At 36.3% G+C, this 12481-nt stretch overlaps 1 protein-coding gene and 1 long non-coding RNA gene across 2 annotated transcripts in view; one reads left to right on the top strand and one right to left on the bottom strand.

The window, feature by feature from the left end:
* LOC106882259 (F-box/LRR-repeat protein 16) overlaps positions 1-12481 on the top strand; it is a 204342-nt gene that overhangs the window by 109759 nt on the left and 82102 nt on the right. The window lies entirely within an intron of this gene.
* The window catches only part of LOC128247830 (uncharacterized), a 58190-nt gene continuing 56993 nt past the window's right edge, over positions 11285-12481 (bottom strand). Inside the window, exon 3 of the long non-coding RNA XR_008264151.1 lies at positions 11285-11743. This is a non-coding gene — a long non-coding RNA (uncharacterized LOC128247830). The remainder of the gene's footprint in view (positions 11744-12481) is intronic.

Raw genomic sequence — 12481 nt, 5'->3', positions numbered from 1 at the left:
ATATACACACATATATATTTATATATACACACACACACACACACATTTATATAGGATATATATGATAACTAGCATCTCTGCCACTTAATTTTAAATGTCAAGCTAGAATCAAATCAGCAACGATGCCTTTGTTGCTTTATCCTTTCTTTGATGTATTCTGGAATAGTCTACTACTTTCCATTGTTCTAATCCACAAATTAAAAAAAAAATGCACATCTCTTTCTATTGAATATTTAGTGAAGCTTTGATATTTTCCATTTCCTTTACCTCTGGAATGTTCCATAGGAAAAGAAAAAAAAATTATATAAAATACAAATAAAATGTGTTATCTGAATGTCTGACTCTGTGTGTAGGTGATGTAGAGAAGAGAATATGAAACTGTTTGCATTTGTGCGTGGGTGAATAAATATATAGGGAACAAAACTGGTAGCATCATTATAGTGCCTGATAGAATTCCCTTGCAGTATATTTCTGCCAGCGCGCTGTGCTCTGTGTTCAAATTCTGTCACGATCAACTTTGCCTTTTATCCTTCCAGAATGAAAGCACCTTAAAAATACTGGGGTTAATACTTCTCTCTCTCTCTCTCCCTCTCCCTCTCTCTCTCTCTCTCTCTCCCCCCCTCTCTCTCTCTCTCTCCCTCTCTCTCTCTCTCATTCTCTCTCATTCTCTCTCCTTCTCTCTCTAAGACCTGGCTACATTGTGCCATGAGAAGGGTCATACAGGAATTCTTATAATGTCTCTTCCTCTAGAATTGGAGACGGCTTGAATTAGCAACCATCATCATCATCATCCGTTTTCCATGCTGGCATGGATTAGACAGTTTGGTTGGAGCTGGTAAGTCGGTAAGCTGCACCAGGCTCCAGTCTATTTTGGTTTAGCTTCTACAGTAGCACTTCTACAGTCAAGTGACACTGGCATCAGCCACAATTACAATTTCCATTTGATTTTGATTTAGATTTTGATTCTGATTTACTTGACTCAATAGGTCTCCTCAAACACAACATGTCGCCCAATGATCCAAAGGTACTTTTTTAAGTAGGTTAGTTATGCAACACTGGTGTAGGCTATGGCTGTGATCTCACTTTACTTGCCGGGTCTTCTCAGTCACAGCATATCACCAATTCAGGATCACAACATATAGGTACACTGTGACACAGTTTCTTTTCCTCAACAGGCCCTGCCCTGTTTAACATTGTCCCAAAACTGATCAAAGAGGAAAAGGATCCCAACACCCTTAAACGGTGTCTGGACAAATTTCTTCAAGGAATACCAGATAAGCCACCTATACCTGGATACAACTCACTCAACAAGAACTCACTACTTGAATGGACCATAAACAAAACTTGACTGTAAAAAGGATTTAGATAATCCTATCAGGTCGTGCTATTAAGTTAGACATGGCCTGGACCAATCTTTGGTCGAAACATATCTAAGTTTTATATATTTACATTTATATATATATAAGTATATTTATATATATATTTATATATATAGGTATTTACATTTATATATATGTTAATATATTTAGATATATATTTATATATATAGGTATTTACATTTATATATCTATAGTGGGTGCTTTTACATGCCACCTGCACGAAGGCCAGTCAGGCAGTACTGGCAACGGCCACGTTCAAAATGGTGTATTTTACATGCCACCTGCACAAGAGCCAGTCCAGCGGCACCGGCAATGATCTCGCTCGAAAGTCTTTACACGTGCCATGGACACAAGTGCCAGAAAGGCGACGCTGGGCACAGGTGCCATCACGATTTCGCCTTCGCTTGCCCCAACAGGTCTTCACAAGCTGAGTTTCGTGTCCAATGAAGGAGACGATGTTGGCATGGGTGCCAGTCGTCTAATTTAGTTCGATTTCGATTTCACTTGCCTCAACAGGTCTTCGCAAGCGGAGTTTAGTGTCCAATGAAGGAAATATATACACACACACTTATATCTATATATATTTATATTTATAACAGTCAAACCACTCCCTACTGTATTTACAATAGGGACAATTTACTTTAACTCATAAATCTTCAGACAATGTACTTCAAATAAAGATTGAGTGGCTGCAAAGAGTGTCTTTTTGTTTATTCTTTTAGTGAAACTGTGAAGATTGCTTTCTTCATGGAGCAGGGTTGTGAAATCTCTTGGTAAAACAGTCAAGTATAAATGTTGTAGATCATCTAGTGATAAGTACCAAATCTATTCACAAAGCTTTCGTCAGCATGGGTTTATAGTGGGAAGCATTTGCCAAAGGTGCTGCACAGTTGTACTGAACCCAAGATCACATGGTTAGGAAGTAGCATGCTTCTTACCAAACAGCCCTGTTGCTTTGTGGAGAATGTTTCTATTTTACCTTATGTTTTAAAGGTCATCCATTAGTTTTCAGGAGCAGTATATTGATTTAGTCAGAGGTAATTATTGTTGTAGAACTAGAAGTAAGATCCAAATAATCTGACACCTTGAACAAGTTTTCATACATCACATGAAAATATTTCACTTACACTTCAAATTTCCTTGAGAAATGAATAAATACCACAACATCCCTAATTCATTTTGTGAGAGCATAAAACAGAGACATGTGAAAGAGAAACCAAATCAATTTTTGTCTAAAGAAAGTTTGTAGATTAATTTAGTAGTCTAACAATGATCGACATTCCTACATAATGAAATGTTGCTTAGTACTCAGAAACCAGATATTAACAACAAGAACAAATAATGATGATGATGAGGAGGAGGAGGAGGAAAGGAAGAAAAAGTAATAAGAAAAGTATATGAGGCACCAACAAAGAATTAAATTTGAACTCTAACAGGATATTATACAAAATGAACTATGAAAAAACCAGATACATAATTACACCAGTTGACAATTCTATCTTTAAGAATAATCAAGAACGTCTTAAAGATATAAATGCAAACTAACAAAAATACAAAACCTTCCCAAACATTGATTTTGAATGACAAATTACTGTTAATGATATGCTACAAAAACAGCAAATTAGTTAATCTCATTTATGAAAATAACACTAAAAATACAACACACGCAAAACAGTAGCAAGTAAACTTTGACAAGCCGAGCCAGTGTCATTTGCAAAATTGCATACACACAAGACAGTTTTATACATCTTAATCATTCATCCTTTGGGAAAACATACACTAGTCTAAGTAGATACTTAACTATGCATGCTCTCAGAGTAGTACTTTTTCTATATGTTGTTAACAAATACACAAGTGTAAACTCAACTGGAAGATTAGAGAAAATTATATTGATTGAAGAACTCTTATCACATTATTTGCTTAACTGGGTTTGATCTGTTTGGTTTACAGCCAAAGAAGCTTCTGTGCAGTTGCTCAACTTGTTAAAAACAACAGCCAACTCTCCCTCAAATCACACTCCATCAATCTTTAAAATGGTCATGTTGGTTAACATACTCTTAGTGATATTATGTCTGTAGAGAAAACGAAAAGGTGGAATAATCACATCTGGAATATCCTTTGATTATTGATCTACTGAATCTGGACTGACCTGGCCTAAACAACAACAGTCAAACTACTCTCTACTGTATTTATAATAGAGACAATTTACTTTAACCCCTAAATCTTCAGACAATGTACTTCAAATAAAGATTGAGTGATTGCAAAGGGTGTTTTTTTGTTTATTTTTTTTCAATGAAACTGTCAAGATTGCTTTTTTTTTCATGCGATGGAGTTGTGAAATCTCTTAGTAAAATACTTGGGTATATATGTTATAGATCATCTAGTAATTAGTACTAAATTTTGACTTTTTAAGCTTAATTACCCTTGCCTTGCAAGGCAGGGATGAAAATTAGTGTTGCAAAGATTGAGACATTGGTCCTCTCAAGAAAGTTCAGAGGCTGAATTGGTTGGTAGAATTCCAGATGCTGGCACAGTAATGTGCCACTCTAGTATTCGAGCCTCAGAAGAAGAAAGGTTGGTGGAAAAAGCTAAACTCACTATCTTCAGTTTGGTTTTCATGGCTACCCTCCCTTGTGGTCATAAATGTTGAGTACTGAGCAAAAGAGTACAGTCACGTGCTGAAATGGAATTCCTCTAAGAGAATCTCTGGAGTAACATTACTCAGCAGGGTGCAGAGCTCAGAAGTCAGACTCTTTCCAAGTCAAGCTACTACTTCACCACATTGAGAGGTCACAGGTCTGGTAAGAAGAGCATGTGATTAGAATGTCATAGGAAAGACTCACAAGACAGATTCTTCAAGCTTAGTCAGCCAGCAGAAGACCTAAGGGTAAACCATGAATGAGATGGTTGGAAAATATCCATAATCTCAGTTGGCCGTGCTTGAGAATCCAGCCAGAAAGAGTAATGACAGTTGCTTTTGATAGAACCCCATGGAGGGTACCTGAGGATTCTACACCAATAATACACCCCAGGCATAGTGGGCATAGAAAATGATAGATGGATGGGTGGAAGTTTACTTATGATAATGTTTCATTTTTTCTGGGGTTTGAACGATATTTCTCATCCACTTTTGCTTAATGAGTCACTAGGGTTACCTGCAATACCTACTTTTTTTTTCTTTTGTTTTTCTTTTTGCATGCCTGTTCAATCAAATTTGTATCAACCCAAGTTTTGGACAATGCCACACTGAAAGGGTTAATATAAATGGCCGGCCTAAGAATCTCATTTTATTTTTTCTCCTTCAAAGAAACTGATCTCTGGAAAAGTCAAATGAAAATGTTGTTTCTACACTTGACTACTGTTGATCTTTAAACACTCCATTGCTGATCATAATTCTCATTTTTGCCATTTCTTGTCAGAAGACCTTATATGCCAAAGTTATATTTCACTACATTATTATCACAATAATCTTTTTGTTCCACCATTTTACATTCATCTTTCTGTGCTTTCATGGATGTGATTTTCTTTCTTATTTTTTTTTATTGTTTTTACAGTTGTATACCATTCCTACTGTTAACTACTCAACCATGAGATTAGATAAGCCAGTGAGGGAACCTTTGTGTGGTCACTTGATATGCTAGAAATAGCCATGAAATCTCCCTCAAGTTACACACTTTTGTGTAAAAAAAGCAGGAAGGATATATTGAATAATGTAATCTTAGATACTCCATTAAAATTATGACGGTCTTTGATCATTTGCTTGCTTAGTTAGGATTTGACTTGGAGTTAAACATCAAGAACAGCCATAGTATAGAGGCTGGAATCAGTTTTGTAGCTACAAAAGTGGAGCAGGTTGAGTTATGTTCTTTTTTTCAGAAGCACAATACAATGGTTGTAGTAGTTGTTGATGTCATACAAATTCATAAACATTGAGAGAATGTGAAATGATTCTATTTTGGAACAATGAAACTCAAAGCAGATAGAACTGTATATCATAGTAATAGTGGGTTAAAAAAAGATCCTTAGTATAGAAAAAGTCAAAGCTGCTTGTGGGACACCACACCACATCTTTTATAAACATGACAGATGTTCTACCATTGGTAGAATGCCCAACACCCTAATATCACAACCATTATCCCTATTTACTATAATGATTTCAAATTTTGGCACAAGGCCAGCAATTTCAGAGTAGGGAATAAGTCAAATACACCGACCCCAGTCCTCAACTATATTTGCCAGACAACACCTGAGTAATATACATTTCTCTAATTTTCATCTTGAAGATTTATTTAAACACCTATTATAGAGATAAAGAAAATAAAACATTGTATGTGTTTCCATACATTTTCTGAAAGACATTTTGCTGATATAAAATTGAAATTTATCATCATCATCATCGTTGTATTTACTCTGCTTTTCCATATTGGCATTGACAATACGAAAATTTTTGAGGTAGTGTCTTTACAACCAGTTACCTTTCCTAATGCAAACCCTGACGTGCAGGAATCATCATCGTCAACATCATCATCATCACCACCACCATCATCATTATCATTGCCATAGTCATCGTTAGTGTTTCAGCATCTTCTTTTCCATGCTTGCATGGGTTAGATGGAATTTATTGAGGCAGGATCTTCATTTTTTTACAGTCGGATGTTCTTCCTGTTGCCAACCCTCACTTGTTTCCAAGCAAAGTAACATTTCCCCATGGCCGGAACATGAAATTTTTTTTTTTTTCCCAAGAGAGTCCCAAGCCCCAGTTATGAACTCATTTGCATACAGCCAATCAGAGCTCAGCTATCAAACTAGTGTCCACCTAGTTACAAAAATACTCTGGTTAAGTTCAGTAGAAAATGTGCATTATGGCAAAATCTAACTATTCTAAACAGGTTAATAGGGGTAACAGATTGAAATTTAGTATATAAAGTGAATGGAAAGCTGCTCACTGGTGATACCATAAGTGTTGCCAATTTGTGTAATTTACTAGAAAATGTAAATAAGTGTAGTTTCCTAAATTTTTTTGACTGATTTTGTACATTCCTAATTTAAAATACTGGTGTTGATCTGGAAACATTGTAATCTATATGGCATTATGGTGTGTTGCACCCTCCTAACATATATCAATGGGTACATGCAGTATCACTAATCTCAGTCTGAGCATAGGTACCTAATGTTAGCTCCATATAGAGATGGTACTCAATTGATCTATGAGGATGATGGTGGGGAGATGTGGTGCTTATGTGAGACCTGCTATGCTCTACTCACAAAGTGGCATACACCATTCTAGGCCTAACTGGCTGTACTGTAGCAGTACACAGTATGTGGATTTTCAAGGTGAGCTCTGTATGCAAATGAGTTCATTACTGGGGTCCAGAACTCTCGTGGGAAAAAAAAAAATTGCAGCCAGGACATGTTTACATGTTTTTCATGTATGATAGTGATGCTCAGTTACAATCATAACATGATGTCAAAACAAGGATACACATAAGCACACACACATACATATACATAAATACACACACGCATGTGCACACACACACACACACACACAGACACACACACACACACACATACATACATATATATACATTTTCATTAATATTTAGCAGAAGCAAAATATATACATATATAAACCCTCAATGGGCTTCTTTCAGTTTCCATTCACAAAATCCACTCACAAGGCTTTTATCAGTCCCAGAGTCTAGTAGAGACACCTACCCAAGGTGCCCTGTAGTGATGGTGAACTCAAGACCACATGGTTTGGAAGCAAGCTTTTCAACCACACATATATTATGAAATTAGTTATTGTTGTGCCCCAAGTCAGCCATGGTTGAGAAGACTTACAATCAGAATTACATTATCCAATAATTTTTTCATTTTCTAAGATGGTTGTTTGATTTGTAGGAGATTTGGTTGCTATTTCTAGCAAGGTGAGCAAAGATTTAGATTTTTCATAAGCTCATTTTGAAATTAGCTGTGCACTTTGTGTGTGTGTGTGTGTGTGTGTGTGTGTGTGTGTGTTATGTCTAGTAGATAACAAAATGAAGTAGCTTAGCATAAAAATGAGGTCAGAAAGAACTTTGTGTGTATGTGTGTGTGTGTGTGTGTGTGTGTGTCTGTTTGTGTGTGTTTGAGAGAGAATGATCTGCTACTAAAAAAACTTTCCTTTGTTTCTGAGAATATTCACACATATACACACATGTGTTTTTGTATGAGAAAATCATACGGAACATAGGGAATTCCTGCTTGACAATATTTAATATTCTGTTTTGAATCCCTTGTTGGCATAGTGATTTAATTTCATTTGGAAACGTAAGAACATTCCCAGCTCCCATCAGCCATTTCACCTGAAGTTAAGAAGATTGATTACACATTGATGGATATCGCTAATATTAAATAATTAAGCAGATTGTTATTTGACTCTATTTCACTCTGTTAAGATACTAGTTTATGTGTGTGTATTTTTACATGCATTTGTGTGTGTGTGTGTGTGTACAAAATGCATATACAGACCAGCATGCACACAAACACGCATGCACACACACACACATATACACACACACATGCATTCATGCATGCACAAATTCACAAACACACTCAGAAACGTGTTCGTTGTGGATATATTTATACATGGATGTCCCTGTGAGCATATACCCCAATCAATGAAGGACTAGGTATTCTGTAGCAACAGATATTCAATTGATAATGATAGCATTGAAATAGCCATGCTAGAGTTTGCAACTGGTATATATATATATATATATATAATATAGGATAAAATCTTTATAAGAATTTATCAAGTAGTCAGCGTGAAAAAAACCTCATAATGAAAAAGAATTCATCATTTTTTTCATAAATATATATAATTTATATAAAGGGCATTAACTGTGTAGTAATGCCTCATGCTTCGAGGGACTAAATAAGTCAAAAACTACCAAAATATATATATTTATATATATCAGCTACATAACAGTTTATATATATATATGTATATATATACACATATATATAGGTACAGGCATGGCTGTGTGGTAAGAATCTTATCGTTCCAGGTTCAGTCCCACTGCGTGGCACCTTGGATAAATGTCGTCTACTCTAGCCTCGGGCCAACCAAAGCCTTGTGAGTGGATTTGGTAGACGGAAACTGAAAGAAGCCCATCATATGTGTGTGTTGTGCCTGTGTGTGTCTTTGTATCTGTGTTTGTCCTCGCCCATCGCTTGACAACCGATATTGGTGTGTTAAGCATTCATAATGATAATAATAATTGGGTTTTTTTTATTAGCCATGTTGTTTCTTTAAGGACTCGTATATACAAAACTTTGGAAATTCACACACATACACACACACATACACTCATGCTTGCGCACACTCACTCACAAACACACACACACACACACACACACACAAACATACACATACACTCATATATATATGTGTGTGTAAAAGAAACAGATGGAGTTAAAATATGAAACTATATATTTAAATAGGTTAAAAGTTTAGTATACACAACAAATATAAATAATTATAATTAAGAGCAACCCACCCATCCAAGAGCAAGATGCTACAACTTAGGGTAGAATCAGTGTACTCCATGACTGACTACCTTCTACTTCAGTCACTTTTTGCAAATTGAGTTCTCCAAAATTATCCCCTGAGCAATTTTAGCATTAGTTGAGCCATGACATCACCCACAACTCTCAAACATAATCCCTCAATGTTCAGTAGTACTCTTGCTCCTTGACCTACTCTTCATAAAATCAGCCATCTGTCATCTAGAATTGTTTTGGTACTCCTGCCTCCCCACCAACCATTTCCACCTCAATCTCCACAGTATTTGATACATCCTTTTTTAGATCAATAAAAAAAAAGGGAGTAAAGATCCCCCTTCGGTCATGAATGACCATGAGATTGCACCTAGAAAATTACCCTCTGAGGCACAAGTCCAGGCAAGGTTGTTTATGGAAGGCCAGCAGTCGCCCATGCATACCAGCTTCCCTCCTCCACACCACCGATGTTAACCAAGGGAAGAGCAAAGGCTGATACCGCTTGGCACCAGTGACATCGCAACTCATTTCTATAGTTGAGTGAATGGGAGCAACGTGAATTAAAGTGTCTTGATCAAGAACACTACACACAGCTCAGTCCAGGAATTGAACTCATTACCACATGATCGTGAGCCTGATGCTCTAGCCACTGAGCCATGTGCCCCCTTAGATCAATTATTGAGGATTTTTTCCTTTGATCATCCTTGGCAATGGGCTGCACTTTGTGAGAGACTTCCAGCTTCTTGCTTATCTTGTAATGAAACTCTTTTACCTCCCATTTCTTTTTCTTAGTGATTTCCTATCTTTCTCTCATGTTTACCTGCTTCCCATGTTTTAAGACATGATGATACTACTATGCATAGACTCTAACTGGTTCCACATTAGGGAAGGAGACCTCTTGACTTGTTGGTCATCATCAGATCCTAATACTGATAGTATTAAGAAGAAAGCAAGTTTACTTGCTTCTGTTGAGGCCACTCCTGGCGATCTCATCAGTGATGCTCTTGTTTGTTCATCAGCTTTTCCTCTTCTTCTCTGCAGAAAGTTCTCAAGTGAATTTATGACAACTTCTAAACCTCCTATCTTGCACCACCATTCTAAATAATCTCTCCACTCCTCCCTCAGTGGGGCACAACTCCATAATGGCTTTGTGATCTTCAGGGAATCATCACAACCTGGTTGTCCACACAGACCCCACTCAACCACATGTGACTGTAGGTTACCCCCTGCACTCACCATATGTCTGTAACATTGCAGAATGGTGGTGACTAACTAAAGGTTAGCATTTATGCCAATGTCTCAGGCCTTGAGCCTAATGTTTCTGAGATACCTGAACAGTGCCACTGGCCACATGCCTTGCACCAGTTCTGTGTTTGTTTTGCTTTATCCTCAGTCTTAAAACCACACATGCTTCCACATGATTTTTCACTGTCAGTGGAGCACATCCTGTCACACACACAGATCAAGGCTTCTTCTAACTCCTTTTATAGGCATATGTCACCTTCTTCCTTGCCATTTCTTTTCTTACTTCTCACTTACAGACAAGCCAATGACAAGGCTTCTATATTGTTGCACAACATGTTAGAAATAGCAACCAAACCTCCTTTAAATCATTTTTTATCATCTCAAAAATGGAAGGGCATATTGGATAGGTAAATTATGTAATTTAAGCTGCACAATCTCTGAAAAAGGTGAAAGAGTCACACTTGGAGTGTCATTTGATCCTAGGTTTGCTTGATCACTTGCTGAAATGATGAAAACGAACAGATTTGTTCCCCATATGATTTGAATTTAAAATGGCAAGATGTCATATTTAATATACACAACAGCTTCCCCCACACGCATACACACACACCTCACTGTTTACACACCAAAAAATAATTACTGGTTGGGATGATTGAATTGCCTAAAACAGCTTTGTTTTTTATGATAATTGCCTCTCAGGCAAAAATCCTAAATGTTTTATCCTGACTTAAGCACTTAATGTTTGAAATTTTGTGTGAATGATTTCATTCTCACCACTACCCTCCATGCCTTTTCCTGCTTCACCCAGCTCTGTGAACTTGAGATAGATTTTATAATCGTTCATAATATCAAGCAGTTATCTAACTCAAGCTCAGATAGGGTTTTTTATGCAGCCGATAATCACTTTGCAGATTTATCCTTAAATATCATAAGCTGAACTTATCCGTTTATAATAGATTAATAGATTTAGGTTACAAGGAATTCATTACCACATGCAAAAATTTCAACAGCTTTATTTATATATTTATTTACATTTTTTATTTATATTTTATAGATTGTTATTTTGTTTTAGAAATTTTTTTTTTCTTTGTTAGTTAATACAAAAATCTCTTGGACATGTTTTACATAAAACTAAGTAGTTATTTTAAGATCACTGCTATAAATAGCTATTTATCTATATATATATACCTGCATGTGTATATGTGTGTGTGTGAGAGAGAGAGAGAGAGAAATTGACTTCATGCACTTAGTTCAAATCAATTCAGCCACACATCAAATGTCCACATCTTCTCTTTATCTATTTCAAAACTCATGATACCCATCAAAGGATGATTACTCTTATTGATTTCAAGTGGTTGACCTAATCACCTGTTTTAAAATCACCCTCTAGACATGGAGTACCTGTATCCAAGTCCAGTATATTGCAAGCATTTGAAGTGGGTCTCTAATAATCTTAGAATGACTTGATATTTTGATACACTGTAATCCAACGGTCAGAGTTTCTTCTTCTCTTTCCTCCTTGTCCATCTCATAGGTTCAGCAAAGATTATGGATGCTCCTCATCTTCCTTTTAACTGAACCATAAAGAAAAAAGATAAAGCAATTGGTCTTGTTTTTAATAAGCATATCATCATTTTCATCATCGTTTTAACAGTTTTTTTTTTCTGTATTTGCATGGGGTGAATGGAATTTGTTGAGATGGATTTTCTACAGCTGGATGCCTTTCCTATTCACCAACCCTTATTTGTTTCTAAGTAAATAATACTCACGTATACAGACATTTTCATAGAAGAATGGAAATGAAGGAGATTCATTGCATGACAGTGACACACCATTTGAAAAGAAGGCGACAGTAACACACACAAACACACACACATGCACACGCACACATTTATACTCAATGACCTTCTTTCAATTTCTATCTCCCACATTCATTCATGAAGCTTTGGTCAGCTCAAGGCTACAATAGAATACTTGCCCAAGGTTCCACACACTGGGACTGAACCCAAAACCATGTGGTTGGGAAGCAAACGTCTTACCATACAGTGACACCTATGCTTTATATTTATATAGAAAGGTAAATGAAATTGAATAAAGTTCACACCTTTCTGAAAAGTATTTCGGACATAGATGTGGTGAAATAGCTACAACAAAAAGAAAAAACAATCTTAAATTATACACTTGTCTTTCTGAAAGCTTACCTCCGTATTACAGGGTGTCCACAAAGTCTGGGTACATGGAGTAAATAAAATCATAACATAAACAATTAAATATAAGAAATAATAATTTCTTAAAGTATGTGTTAATCCCCA

The sequence above is a fragment of the Octopus bimaculoides genome, chromosome 5 (genome assembly GCF_001194135.2).
Source record: "Octopus bimaculoides isolate UCB-OBI-ISO-001 chromosome 5, ASM119413v2, whole genome shotgun sequence".
NCBI lineage: Eukaryota > Metazoa > Mollusca > Cephalopoda > Octopoda > Octopodidae > Octopus > Octopus bimaculoides.
The sequence above is the reverse complement of the archived record's forward strand: the minus strand, read 5'-3'. Positions and strand labels throughout refer to the sequence as shown.